General features: G+C 37.8%; 1 non-coding gene across 1 annotated transcript; it reads right to left on the reverse strand.

The window, feature by feature from the left end:
* Positions 1 to 13,472: 13,472 nt before the first annotated feature.
* TRNAM-CAU (transfer RNA methionine (anticodon CAU)) lies at positions 13,473 to 13,559 on the reverse strand. The gene is given in 2 exon segments: positions 13,473 to 13,508; positions 13,522 to 13,559. It is a non-coding gene; the product is annotated as a tRNA-Met (tRNA).
* Between the last annotated feature and the right edge of the window lie 1,569 nt (positions 13,560 to 15,128).

Below are 15,128 nucleotides of genomic sequence, written 5' to 3' on the forward strand. Positions count from 1 at the left end.
TATCGGTGTGGGCTATACTAAGACTCAGTCTTCACTTGAACCAAAGTTGCTAAACTCATGGATTAGACTGCCACCAGAAAAATACAAAACATGAAAAATGAAAATAGGTTGGTGTTTTCCCTTTTTTGTTTGGGGACAACCACTGAAATTTCAGTAAGTCACTGAAAATCTGATCACTCGATCACCAAAAAATGCATAGGCCATTTTTCGATACGAAAAAAATAAAAAAACTAAAAAATAAAATATTCACGTACATGTTTTTTGGCCAATGGAATCCATTGTTGGAGTAGATTAGCGAAACCCAAACCGTCGTTCGATCATGCCAACAAAATTCATCGTTCGTTTTTACCCAAAACCCTCTAAGGGTGAAAGAACAAAAGAGGGAGGATGCCATCACTAGAATTCGATGAGTCTGGGGGAAGGTCGACAAAACCCCCTAAATAGGATGAGGTGAACGAAAACCCACCCTTTACCGAAAAAAAAATTAGGAAACCCATTCGAGGGGTACCGCTCACTGAAAAATCCAGGAATCACCGACTGCATCCGACGGTGCTGCCTGAGGAAAGAGGTTGCAGAAGAGATATGGCCTTCATCGAGTAGCTATCCTTGCCGGATACCCATGCTTGATGCCAGTGAAGTTAGGCGGTGTTGCCTGAGGAAAGAGGTTGTAGAGAATAGATGTGGCAGTAGAAGGAAGGTTGTGCCCGATGGTGTTGCAGGACAGAGGTTGTCACAAAGAGAAACCCTCTTTGGGTGGGTGCTGGAGAGAGGCAACCACAAAGAGGAGTCTTCTAACGGGCTCCTGTTGCAGAGAGGAGCCCTTTGTTAGGCAGTTGTCACAGAGAGGAGCTGACTGAGCCCAACAGAGCTGCGAGAGTATGTTGGCTATAGACGAAAAAAAGGGAGTTACGGTTTCTCGATTTCGTATCTCAAATTTTTTTGTTTTTTATATTCAATCTTTATTCTTCTTAATATTATATTTTTGGGGCTTCTGATTTTTCATAACAGAGGCTCTATTTTTAGGTAATTCTAGAAACAATCATATTCTCTAAAAAATATCTAGGATAGGGCTTCTGTCTCTTGTTTTTCTACAACAATCCTTAAAATTTCTGAAAGTGTTGGAAACCATCTGAACTTTTTTGTTTAACTTAACAAGTTCTAAAAATTTTATTTCAGGGTTGTGATTTATTTTTTTTGCTCAGAACATTCTTCTGTTTTTTTTTTGCTTTTATAGAAAAGTGTTTCTAATTTGTTGAATACCTCTTAGTACTTTTTTTTGACAAAAAAAAGTTTGGATCTATTATTTGGATCATGAATCATTTTATGAGTTGGATATTCAGTTAAGGTATTCTACACTGAGTTAGAATCTTAATAATCAATTTTATTTAATGACCCAAAAGCTTATGGTTTATGTTTTTGGATTTAGTTGTAATATGGAATGGATCTCTACCATGATATGGGAGACTTTGAATTTTTAGTATGTATCTATCTTGGATTCTAAAATGCTTTGTGTGATACTTTCTATTTCTTCATATGTGCATGTTGACTTTGTGTAAGATTATTAGCACATGATGATGTCCCATGAGGTAATCATGAAAAAACAATATTAATTAAGAAAGCGAGACCCACAATAAGATGTATTGACTTGAATATGATATTGCACATTAAGAGTTGTGATTGAAATTTTGGCATGATGAGAAACCCATATGTTTATGTGAAATGAGTGCATGAAATTGTGATGTTATGGTTAAATCCATACTATATGTGAAAAGAATTATGATTTAAATAATAAAGTAAAATGCATATAAAAAAAATAGCATATAGTATGGTTAAAAGCCTTTACTTTAAAATTAATGATAAAAAACCCATGCATATGTGAAAAAATTACCCATGTGAGAACAGGAAGATACTTAATTGATATAACCTTTAAAATTGTGCAAGTTTATTTATTACATGCTTTGTTATAAAGTGTCATATGCACAATTTGTGATATAATATGTTTGTTAACCTCATATATGTTTGTTAACCTCATATAGTAAGTGAGAGATGTAGGTAGCAAGTCCATTGTACGACCATAAAGTCTCACAAAAAGAATCTTTAGAGCTACAAAATGGTAGGCACTTAAATCATATAAATACCATAACACTTGATATTGAATATTAAAATAAAGGCTGAGAAAACTACTACACCAAGGTGATGCCTATTTATCCCAACACATGCAATCCATCCTAAAATGGAGTATCCCCTCTTGACGCAGGTCGTTTCCCAATCTCCCATTCTTCTATATGTTCTCTCTTTGGTTCTCCTCCTTCACTGCGAACATACACCATCAAGAAAAACCCAACATGCCGTTCATGGATTCTATATAAATTTGTGACCTCCCATCAACTTGTTGACATTCACAAGTCACCCCTACCAGATGAGCGAAGCCCTTGTGGGCTATCTATTGGGGATAATTTCTTGTTTGGCTTTCACCTTGCAACAAAATTAATAAAATCACTATTTTTACTATTTGAATCATATTTACTAGGATACAAAATGGATACGAGAAGTAATAAATGAAACAGAAGCCAAGAAGCCAGTGTTAAAAGATATATTTTTTGAACTGATTGATTGCAGAAGCATATGGAAAGCAGAAAGAGAAATGTGGAAGAAGCAATGTAGAACCACAAGTGAAACAAATAGAAAACGACATGAAAACCAGCAGAAAGCCATGCAAGAGCAACGTGGAAGTAAAAATATGGTTTGTTATGTGAGAAAATAAGATATAATACTATAAAAAACATGAGAAGCAAGTGAAAAACATTAGAAAATCTATTAAGAAATGAGGGAAAACCCATTTAAAAAACACACTTTCCCATTATACTTTCTGATAACGAGAAGCATTTTTCCTAGTGCTTCCCCGTCCTTGAAAGAAGCATAGCACTTTTTTTGCTTCGGAAGTGCACTTCTTACGCCAAGGTACTTCCTGTAACTATGATTTGGATTCTTTCAAGTGAGAATCTATCTAGAAACTGAACTTAGTTGTGATATCATGGTTTTATTTCTAGGGGCTGTTTGGATGCACCCACTTATCTAGAAGGTAAGCTGGTGGCTGGAATTTAGGCTTTGGTCAGAGCCTCCTAATATGGTCCTAATGAATCTCAAAGCTTGAATAGATGCACCATGGGTCCATAGAGACGGAGATGACTCCATGCAAGATGTAGCCCAGTCAAACTAGGCTACTCAACTTGGTCAACGTAGATGACGGCAATTTAGGGAATGACTAACTTTCATAACATTTTTTTTTAAATGACGAGAAACCCTCACCGAGAACCATTTAATGGGCCGGCTTCCTTACGAGTCAAACTCCAAGTCAGGTCACTAACACGAACCCACCAGTTAAAAGCACCCGCACACCTGGTGGGAGTCAAACCAAGGACGAAGTACTCAGAACCTTCTCCCCTGGCCCACTACCACCCGGGAGCGACTATGGCGGTTGTAGAAGTGAACAATGTTATCAATGTTCATTGCCTTAGTAAGCCGGGTCCTGTGCCAAGCTGAAGGCCCAGGTTCCAATCCCTCTGCCACATGGGGCTTAAGAGATATATTGTAGGGGTCTGCCTAACCCCAGCTTGCCTTTCAAAAAAAAAACTGGGAATTTGCTTGAAACTCTAAAAGAGATTGGTCTGATTCAAACAAAGGGCTAAAGATTTGACCAACTGGTGCTTGATCACAAACCATTTGCATATATTAGTCAGAAGAGAAGGTGAAGACCTAGCTAGAAGACAGATTATGCTACATTAACTAGATAACTAGGTCTGAGTTGTGGTGCCCTTGGTCAACCATTTGGAACCCAGCCGTCCTACCCGGCCCTGAGTCAATTTCAAGCAGCCAAAAGGTATGGCGGTCGTACCTTGTGTTGAAAAACTTTAGGGCTTTTGAAGTGTCTCATGGTTTCTTCCCTCAAGAACCCCTCATGCCTATCCCTTGATTGTGACAAATTTAGGTGGGAGATGCATGGTTCAATGTTCACTACCATCCACACATGAAGACATAAAAATATAAAACTCTATTAATTAATTATTTACAATAATGCTATAATTAAAAAACTCAATATATATATATAAATTTTTTTTTTACGATGAGGAACCCTTGTTGAAGAGAGAGAGAGAGAAACCCGGGGTGGGGCCCACAACCACCCTACTTTATGTGTCCCACCTTTGAAACCCATGCACCAACGAGGTTTGATCCGGTGTCTTCAACTCAACACCTTCGCAACTACTCCTCTGGCGACGTGGGTGACCCCAACAGCCACAAAAAATAGCTATAATAAGACATTATAAGAAACTAGAAGCCCAAAAACATATCAGGATCTTGTTTGCATTCGATGAAAGAGAAGAAAACATCCCAACATACTTTCCGTAGATTTATGTGAATGGACATCCAAATAGAAAAAATGGACCACTTGCCTTGTTTTTTAATCTTTTTATGAGGGGTGGTGATTCAGCTATCAGAAAAAACATTCTCCTAGTTTGTATGAATGTGAGCAGTGCAGTCACTAAAGCTGAAAAAACAAGCTGAGCGGATCGTGACTCGGCCCACATTTGACTCATAAAGAACTTATTCAAACTCGTAAAATAAGCTTGGCAAGCCGATCATGAACTACAAGTACTCAGCTCGGCTCCACTCATATAAGCTTGTTAAGTAGTAAGAAATATATTTTACCTCATATAATGTAATAAATTTGAAAAAAAACATAAGTTTAGTGGTAACATCTTATTTCTTCTAAAAAAATGAAGCTTTTAGAAATCCTAGTTCTTCTGGCTTTAAAACAATATTTTTTTCTATAAACAAGCCAGCTCAAGTTTGGCTTGTTTAGCTAAGGCTCGTTATAAGCTTGAGCTCAGCTTTGGCTCACTACAAGAATGAGCCAAGCTTCAACACTTAAAGCTCGGCTCATTTAAAGATAAGGTAAATTACGTTTGGGGCCAACCAAATTTAAAAAATGAACCACATTTTTTATGAATTTCCTAATATGAGCCACAGGTTTTCTGAAATTTAGCAAATAGAGACCCTAGGTTAACCTCAGGATTATGGGAAACTAGGGCTGGACAATGGTCCGGCTGGGTTAGCCTGACCAGTTTAGTGGATGGGCTTGACCGGGCTGTTGCCAGGCCGGGCCTGGTCAAGCCTGACCCATTGACCAACCGGGTCGGGCCGAACCTGGGACTAATGTAAAACTCACGGCTCACCCGTTAGGCCCATGGGCCTAATTTGGTTTGGGTTAGGCTGGGTTGAAAGTCATCATATATTCACAACATTTTTCATTTGTTTTCTTGAATTCATAGGTTCTTTTAAAAAAAATTAAAAAATACAATAGAATAGATGAGATCCAAGATGGATTCATATATTGAATCACATGCTCGTCCTTTTATATTTATATATATATATATATATATATATATATATATATATATATATATATATATATATATATATATATATATATATACACACACACTATTGCCTGTCATAACGTTCGTTCATTGGTTTTGAGTAAAAATTGACATTTAGCTGGTTGCAACTGCTGCTAAATGTTTGGGCAAAAGAACAAAAATGCTTGTGCTGATCACGCCCGCGATCAGCAGCCGCAGGTGCGTATCCAACTAACAGTGGACTATTTATCCGTCCACTGTTACACATTTTATATATACTCACTAGAATATGAGAACTAGAAATATCAGCATTTTCAACACTTTTTTTGCAAATTCAACCATGTGGATGTGCTTGGCACGGTGAATTTGCTAGGAATCATCCATTGGATAGTGTATTTTTTATGAAAAATGTGATTTTTGAATGCTTGAATATTTAGTAAGATCATGAGCCATTGATTTTAAATATTTAGAAAATATATTCTCATTTATACATCAAAATCCGATGATAGAAGAGCAAGTTCTTATAAAATCAACTATGTAGATCACATCCCGTCAGATTCAAGAGAAAAAAAAACCTTAAAAACTATAGTTCACACATTAGTTCTCATATTCTAGTGACTCTCCCTCTTATATATATATATATATATATATATATATATATATATATATATATATATATATATATATATATATATATATATATATATATATAGAGAGAGAGAGAGAGAGAGAGAGAGAGAGAGAGAGAGAGAGATTGAAAACCTCTCCAATTGAAACCCTCTCAATGATTTTTTTTGGTATTTTTTTTCAAAATTCTGACCATACAGATGTGTTCAACATGATTGATTTACTATAAATCAACACTTGATCATGAATTTAGGATAGAAATAATGATATTTGGAGCCTAAAAAATTTATGAAAATTATATGCCGTTGATTTTAAAACTTATCAAAACCTATCCATGCATTAGAATCAAATGCTCTAAGAACTGATTCCTATAAAAACAAATACATATATCACTCTTAGAATTTAAAAAAAATACAAAAAATCCAATAAAGCCCTCGTTAGGGAGGCTTGAGAGGTTTTTTTTCATTGAGATTTTCATTTCCCTATATATACAGGAAATGAAAACCTCTCAATAGAAAATCTCCCAAAACCTACCCAATAAGAAACATTTCTGACTTAGAAATAGACACTTGGATCATGCATTTTGAATGAAAAAATGGTATTTGGATCCTCAAAATTTTATGAATGTGTAGGCCGTTGATTTTTGAAACCTTATAACAACATATCCATGCATTGGAATCAATTGCTCCAAGAACTGATTCCTATAAAAACAAGTGCATAGATTACATATGCAAGGTCAGAATTTAAAAAAAAATACTGAAAATCTGATAAATGTTTATATATATATATATATATATATATATATATATATATATATATATATATATATATATATATATAAAGCCTACCGGCTGGCCCAACCTGACCCATGATGCTATTGGGTCGGGCTTAAGCCCAGTTCAGGATGAACCTTCCTCCGAAAACTAGGCCCAAGCCCCGCCCATTCAGGTCCTGCCAGGGGCTACAGGTGGGTCACTTGGCCCGTTGTCCTGTCCTATGGCAAACATAATTCTTTTGTTTTTTATACTGCCCTTTGAAGTTGAAAAATATTTATTTATCTTTATCAAAAAGATAAGAGTTGATATTTTAGTCATTTAGGTTATTATTATTATGTCACTCAATTTAATTGAGATTTAATCTTAGTTGGTGTATTTGATGGCGCCAAAAATTTCTCCATCAAGGATTAGAAACTTTTTGTTTTTGGTGGGTAAGCACACCATCAAACACATCAAAAGTTCCTCTGCTTTTTCTGCCATTTTGGGTATCCCTAGCAACTAGGGATGGCAGTGGACCGGGGGACAGTCTGCCTCGCTCAATTTGGACCGGGGATGAAGGGCATGAAACGGGGATGGAGGCAGGGATGAAGGTTAAAATCTATCCCCGTGCGGGGATGAACTTAAGCTTTTCCCCACAATGACTATAGACTAAGGGGAAACCGCTCCGCCCCGCCTCACCCCGTTTGGACCGGGGATGGAGGACATGAAACGAGGATGAAAGCGGGGGTGGAGGTTGAAATCCATCCATGTGTGGGGATGGAGGCGGGGATGAAGGTTCGGATTTTGAAATGGGGCAGGGGTGGAGACCTTGTCCCCCGCCCCTCTACCAGCAACTTTTTATCATAGAAATTTCCCCCCATTGAAAAATTTAGTGCTTCATCAAATGCACAAGTTGAACCCTGTTTTGGGAGTTTTTGTTTTCCTCGTATTAGCAAATTCAGAAATGTGAGGTATTTTTTTGAGATTAGGGGCAAAAGGTTGGCCTAAAAAAAGACAATTCATTGAGAGGGAGTTGAGATTCCTCTCAAGTCTTAACTAGGGGTGTCAACGGGTCGGGTATGGTTCGGACCTAGGTGAAACCAAACTTGGATCTGATTTTTGGGTATGGTATTGGGTCCGCACTCGGGTCTAATCGAGACTCAATAAAAACTACATGAACCAGACTGGACCATACCAGGTAAATTAATATTTTTTATCATTTTTGCATTAAAAAATTGCAGGTCTTAATCGGAACTCAGGTCGGCCCCCGGTCTGGTTATAAAATTTCACAAACTATACCTGAATCCATGTATTAATTGGACCTTCGGGTCTTAATGGGGTCTTCTTATTTATAACCATACCTGGACCCTATAGGGTTTAGTCCAGGTCGGGTTCATGTAAAACCAACACGTTGACACCCCTAGTCTTAACCAATAGGGAATCCTTTGCTGGGTCATGTAAACAAATCAAACTGCCGCAAACAATGAGCCTAGACTCCACAATAATTTACAGAGTTGGGAGTTTGGGGGTTGGAGGTCTGCCAAGCTAAGGTCCATGCTGATGAAAGGCTGAAAAGAAAAATGATAAAATGAAAAGAAGAAATATGGGTCATGTGAAGTTGGATGTCCTCAGACCACAATGGTGCTGCAAGCAAAAAAAGTCCAACAGTTTTAAGACCCTACTAAAGGAATAATGGGAGAATTGGCAAAATTTACTTGTCTCCCACCGGAAAAATTCTGTGCATTAATAATCTAGTCATGGCCATAGCACAATTGATGACTTGCAGATATTCTGCTCATCTTGTAGAGGCTACTTGTGAATGTCACTAAGTTGACGAGATATGTGTCATGAGTTGGAAACCCATGGTAGGCATCCCTCGCCGCAAGGTTGAAGCTGGATATACTCTTCTTTGGTAGGCAGGGCCCGGGGGACCTCAAGGGTTTACCAATCTGAGGTCTGTCAGCGTGCAGTTGGTGATAGAGAGGGGTCTTCCCTTCACGAGATTCAAATATGAGACCCCTTGATCGATCTTTCCAATCCGGTCTTCACGTCCTGAATGTGACTTGCCTGGAGAGTCTCTGCTAGACCATGTGAGTTCATTCCACGACAAATTATTCGTACATTGACTAGGTGCAATGCGACCACTTGGTGCAACTCAAATCTATTCAAGAGTGTGCTTGGTCGACTAGGTCCACCCATAACCTGCTTCTAAGGGACTGCCAACTTTTTTGACTGGGGATGCTCTCCTAGCTAAACCCAACTTAGGTCAACACAGCAGGAGCCAAGTTAATTAAGATTCAGTCTTGTTGGTTAGTCTTACAAATTAGACTCGGCCACCATTGATCCTTTTCACAGTGAGCCATCCATTTCAGCCATAAATCAGCCCACCTATGAGATGAGGAGACAACAAAATATCAGCTAGCAACAGCACTCATGGGCCATGGCACATGGATGAAGGGATGGAGGATGCAGCCAGAGAGGCACATGCATGCACCTACCTTCCCTACTCGGCCACCATTGATCCTTTTCACAGTGAGCCATCCATTTCAGTCATAAATGAGCCCACCTATGAGATGAGGAGACCACAAAATGTCAGCTAACCACAGCACTCATGGCACATGGAGGATGCAGCCAGAGAGGCACATGCACCCACCTTCCTTACATGAAAAGGAAACCACATCAATCAATATCAATTCCATTAGTCCATGCACATGATCACCATGGCCTTGATCACATACACCAAGTTACATATGCAGGAGGTTGCATTTGGGTAACCACAATTTCCACCCACGTCAACTCCCCAAAATTTTCTCAATTACCATGGTAACTTGGGGTAAGTTTGGTTTTAAAAAGTGAAAATACTGTTCAGAAGAGATTCACTTCCTAAATCTCGTGAAAACTCAAATTTTACATAGATGAGATTCACTTTCTAAATTTTATTTTTGAGAATTTTGTACCAACTTACTTTTTATAAAATTTATTTTAAGACTTTTTTAATAAAAAAAACCTTATGTTTAATTGCATTCAAATAAAATTTATAATAGATCGAACCAAATGTCCCAAAGAATTCTATTTCAAACTCTAAAAATGGGTGCTGGGTAGTTGCTACCAATGTTGCCAGTATGGTATATCGGCCTTGAATCGTTTGGCTTTGGCCACTGATTCAACTATATCGGTCAATACCGATACTCAGCTGAATCGTTCTTATCGACCCAAAAATAATAAAAAAATTACTACGTGTCAATCATAATGTCACACTTGTTAAAATTATTAAAATAAATTTAAAAAATTTTAAAAAATATTTTTTCATATATTTTACAATTATTAAAAAACAACCGATTCAACCTTGCAACGTATCAAATTTCTGCCAATACGATGGGTATTGGCCGTTACAGGCCGATATAACATTGGTTGGTACTAATATTTAATTTCTATATGAGAGATATGAAATGTTCAAGTATTACTTGGGAATAGGGATGCAGTTTGGATTTGGGTCGGATGAAGACCATGTCCGATTATCTAAACGGATTAGAATTCCAATTTGAATCCACACTGTGAAAAGCTCATACCATATCTGGTGTTTTACAGGTAAATTAATTTATGTATACCTCAAATCCAGATATTCATCCGAATTTGGTAGCAAAAAATGAAAACCATATCCGCATCTGATAATAAATAATCAGATATGGTATTGTTACCAAAGGTAACAGATAAAATCCAATTAATTAACATCCCTTGTTGGGAGCTTTTTATGCATGTGATTTAGCTTAAAGATCTAGGGTTATATTCTATATAACAGATCATCGATCATATTCAATCCACACCCTACATTTCACTTGAGATCCGTGGGAGTGGAGCCCACACACACCTCCAACAAGTGAGATGTGCGGCGATGATGTAATATAACCACCATTAATTCCACTGATCACAGGAGTTTCAAATGTGTATGAACGATTATAAGCATGAATATTCAGGAATGTAATTATAATGATAAAGTAATAATTTAGCATCAAAAGTTGTTAAAACATTAACCAACAGTTAAATTACCACCGAGGTGGTATCCCATGTGGTAAGCGGGGTCCTGTGCCAAGCTGAAGGCTCAGGTTCGAATCGCCCTGCCACATGGGGCTTAAGAGATATCGGTAGGCGTCTGCCTAACCCCAGCTTGCCTTTGAAAAAAAAAAAACAGTTAAATAAAAAATTCCATACTACCATAGATTCCAAGTTCTGGCTGAAAAAAAAAACTAAACATAGTGGTGTTCTGGCCTCTGTAACAAATATCTCGTGATAATATCACGAGAAATTGCCTGAAGGTTTAAAACTGCAATTTCTCACGAGATTTTCAAACCATGACAAATATCACAATATTTACGGTTTTAGCAGATATTTATCATGAAAACCCTCAAGATTTTAATTTTTAAATGTTTTTTTATTTATATTTTCTTATAAAAATTATATTTTTATAATTTTTAATTTATTTTTTATTGCTGAGATTTTGCCAAAAAATGCAAGATTTATGAAAAAATTTCAAAATCTCCCGAGATTTTGCCGTTTTTAATTTTTGTCACTATGGTTCTGGCTGCTGTTCATCACATGGATGAATGACAGCTACGACGCTTACCGTCAGATCTGCATCTGACCTGATGCACTCTCATTTTCAAAAGCCAATGCAATCCCTAAAAAAGCACAAACGTATTTCAAAATATCACTTATTTTGAAAATATTACATTTTAATCATAATATTTATATATTTTTATATACCCCAAAAGAGTTTGGATTAGTGAGATGGAGCCTAAGCCGCTTGGCAGGAGGTCTAGGTTCAAATCCCATGGGCGTGTCACCCCTTGTACAAGCCAAAGTGTGGCAACTCCCTAGGTGCAAGGGGTAAGCCCACGAAGTTTTACATTTTCAGGGCAGTGATCTTTATGTATGGCAGGCAGAGTCAGTGCCGGCTAGGTTTCTGATCCTGGAGTGATTTCTCGGTGGTAAATATAAAAAAAATTATTTTTATATATTTTAAACTTCTAAATATTTTGATATTTTCTCAAAAGAAAAATTTATTGATTCATTGCAAGATTTTCCTACGCCAAGAATCTCCATAACGAGATTTGTGAATGGTTGATTTCAATTCTCGGTAAATTATTGATTCAGTCCGTCATCATCATGTTTGGGCATTTTACAGAACTGGTTGGATTCCAGATTAGATGTAAACTAGTCCGCTTATACGGTTGGACCTGGTTCGGACCTAAGTGGGTTTGAACCCGGATCTGACTTTGAGGTGCTGATACTGGATTTGGATCTAGGTTCAATTGGACTCACCATAAGAAAACCAGACCCTGTTTATACCTGATAAAATAATATTTTTATCCTTTTTACATTGAAAAATTGCAGATCCTAATTGGAACTTGAGCTGGACCTGGGTCTGATATGAAATTTCACAAACCATCCCCGGCTCCATATACTAATTGGACTCAGAATCCAACCTGAATTCTGATAGGAAATCTTTCGTTATCACAAAACCTTAACACTGTAGGGTTCGGTACTGGTAGGATCTGGGTCAAACCCGACCCGTTGACAGCCATATTTATAACTGTTCGAGTATGAATCAGTTCAGGTAGAAGTCGTTTAGGATTCATATAATAGTTCGGATTTTAGGTGGCCCATTGGGTTGGGTTTAAACCAGGTTAAGAGGGTTGAACTTGATTAAAGAAACTTAAAAAACTTAGTGGTTGCTAATATTGAATTAAGATATTCAGAAGAGTTTGATTAGGCAACTTTATAAAATCCTTGATTGGGTAATTTATAAAGTCAATAATATGTTAAAATTTACATAGCATTTAAATCAGTTCAACTGATAAATTTATTTGGTTTTTTGTCTGTTCAGGTATTAATTGGTCCATTTTGGGTCTTGAAGCCATATTATTATTATTTTTTAAGAGTGAGTTTTGGGTCTTAAAGTTTTATGCTCAAGATAACCATTTCTAAATGGGTCTAAAATTTGAACCCACCCATAGTCCCTTACTGACCCATGTGCTGATTAAAATCAAAGTGGGTTGTGTCTAATGGGTTCAATTCCTCTGTTTATTTTAGGTTTGCCCCACCCAGTTACAAGCCTAGCTACTAGGGCTGCAAATGGATCAGATATACTCATATTATCATATATCCAATCCGAACCCAACATGTAATTTCTGGATTGGGATTCTTACAGTCATGTCTGAATGTGAATTTGGAAAGGGTGAGATTCGGATGAGTATTTTAGTTCAGTTCTAGTTCAAATTCGAATCAAAATCTGAGCTTGTCTTTCTATTGTTTTTTATCTGATCCAGTAATGTCATATACATTTTGCATCTGGATTTAACCCTACCATATCATATCTGATTTGAACAGGGTTTGGGATTCAGATTTACTCATTACTCATTATATGTATATAGCTAATCAGATCCTATCTGAATCCGAATCTGATTAGTCCTTATTTTCATTAAACTAGGTTCGGTAATGCCTATATCCAAACCTTGTCTGACCCATTTCCAAATGTTTGCCAAAGGACTCGAATTGAAGGGGAATCGGTGAATCCATGACCAAGACTCTCTCTATAAGTAGGATATGGAGGATACAATGCTTCAATTTATTTGGAAATAGAGGGAAAAAAGGAAAAAAGGGCAAAAAGAAGAATTGGGGTGAGAGAGGCTCGAACTCTCGACCTCAGGATCACTCTTTGTAGCTATGAGACCTACGCGCTAACCAACTGCGCCACCACCCCGATGTGACATTGAGGGTCTCTATTAATATACTTATAACTTACAAACTAGACGGGAATGACATGATGATGATGAATTTGTTGGGCAATTGAATCCAGAACTTGCAAGTTGAGGGATAAAAATAGACAGAAAGTCCTCGGATTTGAAATAAAAAAATGGCCTAAGTTTCATAAATATTTGGCCCAAGTAGAAGTCTGCAACAAAGCCGGTACCGATTCTCAAGTGAATCGTTCTGAATCGGCCAAAAAATAATTAAAAAATATTAAGTGTCAATTAGAACATGATACGTGTTAAATCTATTAAAATAATATTAAAAAATTAATTTTAATCTATTTTTTTACATTTATTAAAAAATAGTCAATTCAGGTCAGTATCGTATCGATTTTCTGGCGTCGATTCAGGCTGATACCAAAATTACATGAACCCTTTCTCTCTTATCGGACTAGAGATCCATGGGTCTCTAGTTAAAAAAACTCAAAATCAAATCTTAGATCCAAGATAAACAAACACACCCTTATAGTCTTTGAAGCAAAGAATCACTTAAGATGTGTTTGAGAGCTTGGATCTCAAATCAGAGGATTCCAATCAACATGCATGGGGCCCATGCCCGGATCTCATGGCATATATCAATTAATTAAAAGATGCATTTTGGGCTCCATTTGGGAGCCTTGAATCAGAATTATGTTGCGGTTTCCCTCATTCTGCTGTTTGGGAAAAGTAGTTTTGCCAAAACATTGGATTGGGAATGGAGTTGGAAGTCTCAATACCACAAATTTTTTTGAAATGCAGGGGCGGGGGTAGGCAGACCCCTATATACAACTATACCATTGAGTTTTGAACCTGCAACATCCCAACACAAGGTGACGTGCACCAGTTGCTCCTATCCCAATACTACATTTCAACACCAGTGATGAGGCTTTTGACAGCTCCATCCTTTACACCACTTGTCAAAACCATATTTTGACAACACATGAAAATGGTGTTTTCATCTCTAATAAATTAAATAACATCAATAACTAAGTGAGTGTGTGAACAATAAAGTGTTACATCTAATAAATTAAATAACATGTGATACGCTTGCATCACTTACTCACCACGGGTATTTACCCGATTTGCATTGTTTTTGACACTTACTTACCACGGGTGGCTGAGCACGAGCTGGTTCCGTTGAAAAATCTGCACAAAAAAACACTGTTTTAAAATGAAGTCACCACGAAAAAAAAAACTGTTCTGGCAAGGGGTCGACTCCCCTGCTGTTCCGGCAGGGGGTCGACCCCCTTACGGAACATAGGGGGTTAACCCCCTTACGGAACGTAGGGAGTTAACTGACCCCCTGTTCGGGCAGGGGGTCGACCCCCAGCCTTTCCGCCAGTGAATCGACCCCCCTACCGGAACAACAGGGGGTCGCCCCCCTGTCTGAGCAGGAAAGGCTTGACCCCCTGCCTGTTACGGCAGGTGGTTAAACCCCCTGCCGAAAAGGCAGGGGGTTAATCCCCTGCCCGGGTCGACCCCGTGCCGGAAAGGCAGGGGGCAAGGGTCCCCTCCGAGAAAACGCAGGGGGTTAGCCCTCT

The sequence above is a fragment of the Nuphar pumila genome, chromosome 2, assembly GCF_984573655.1.
Source record: "Nuphar pumila chromosome 2, dmNupPumi1.hap1.1, whole genome shotgun sequence".
Classification (NCBI taxonomy): Eukaryota; Viridiplantae; Streptophyta; class Magnoliopsida; order Nymphaeales; family Nymphaeaceae; genus Nuphar; species Nuphar pumila.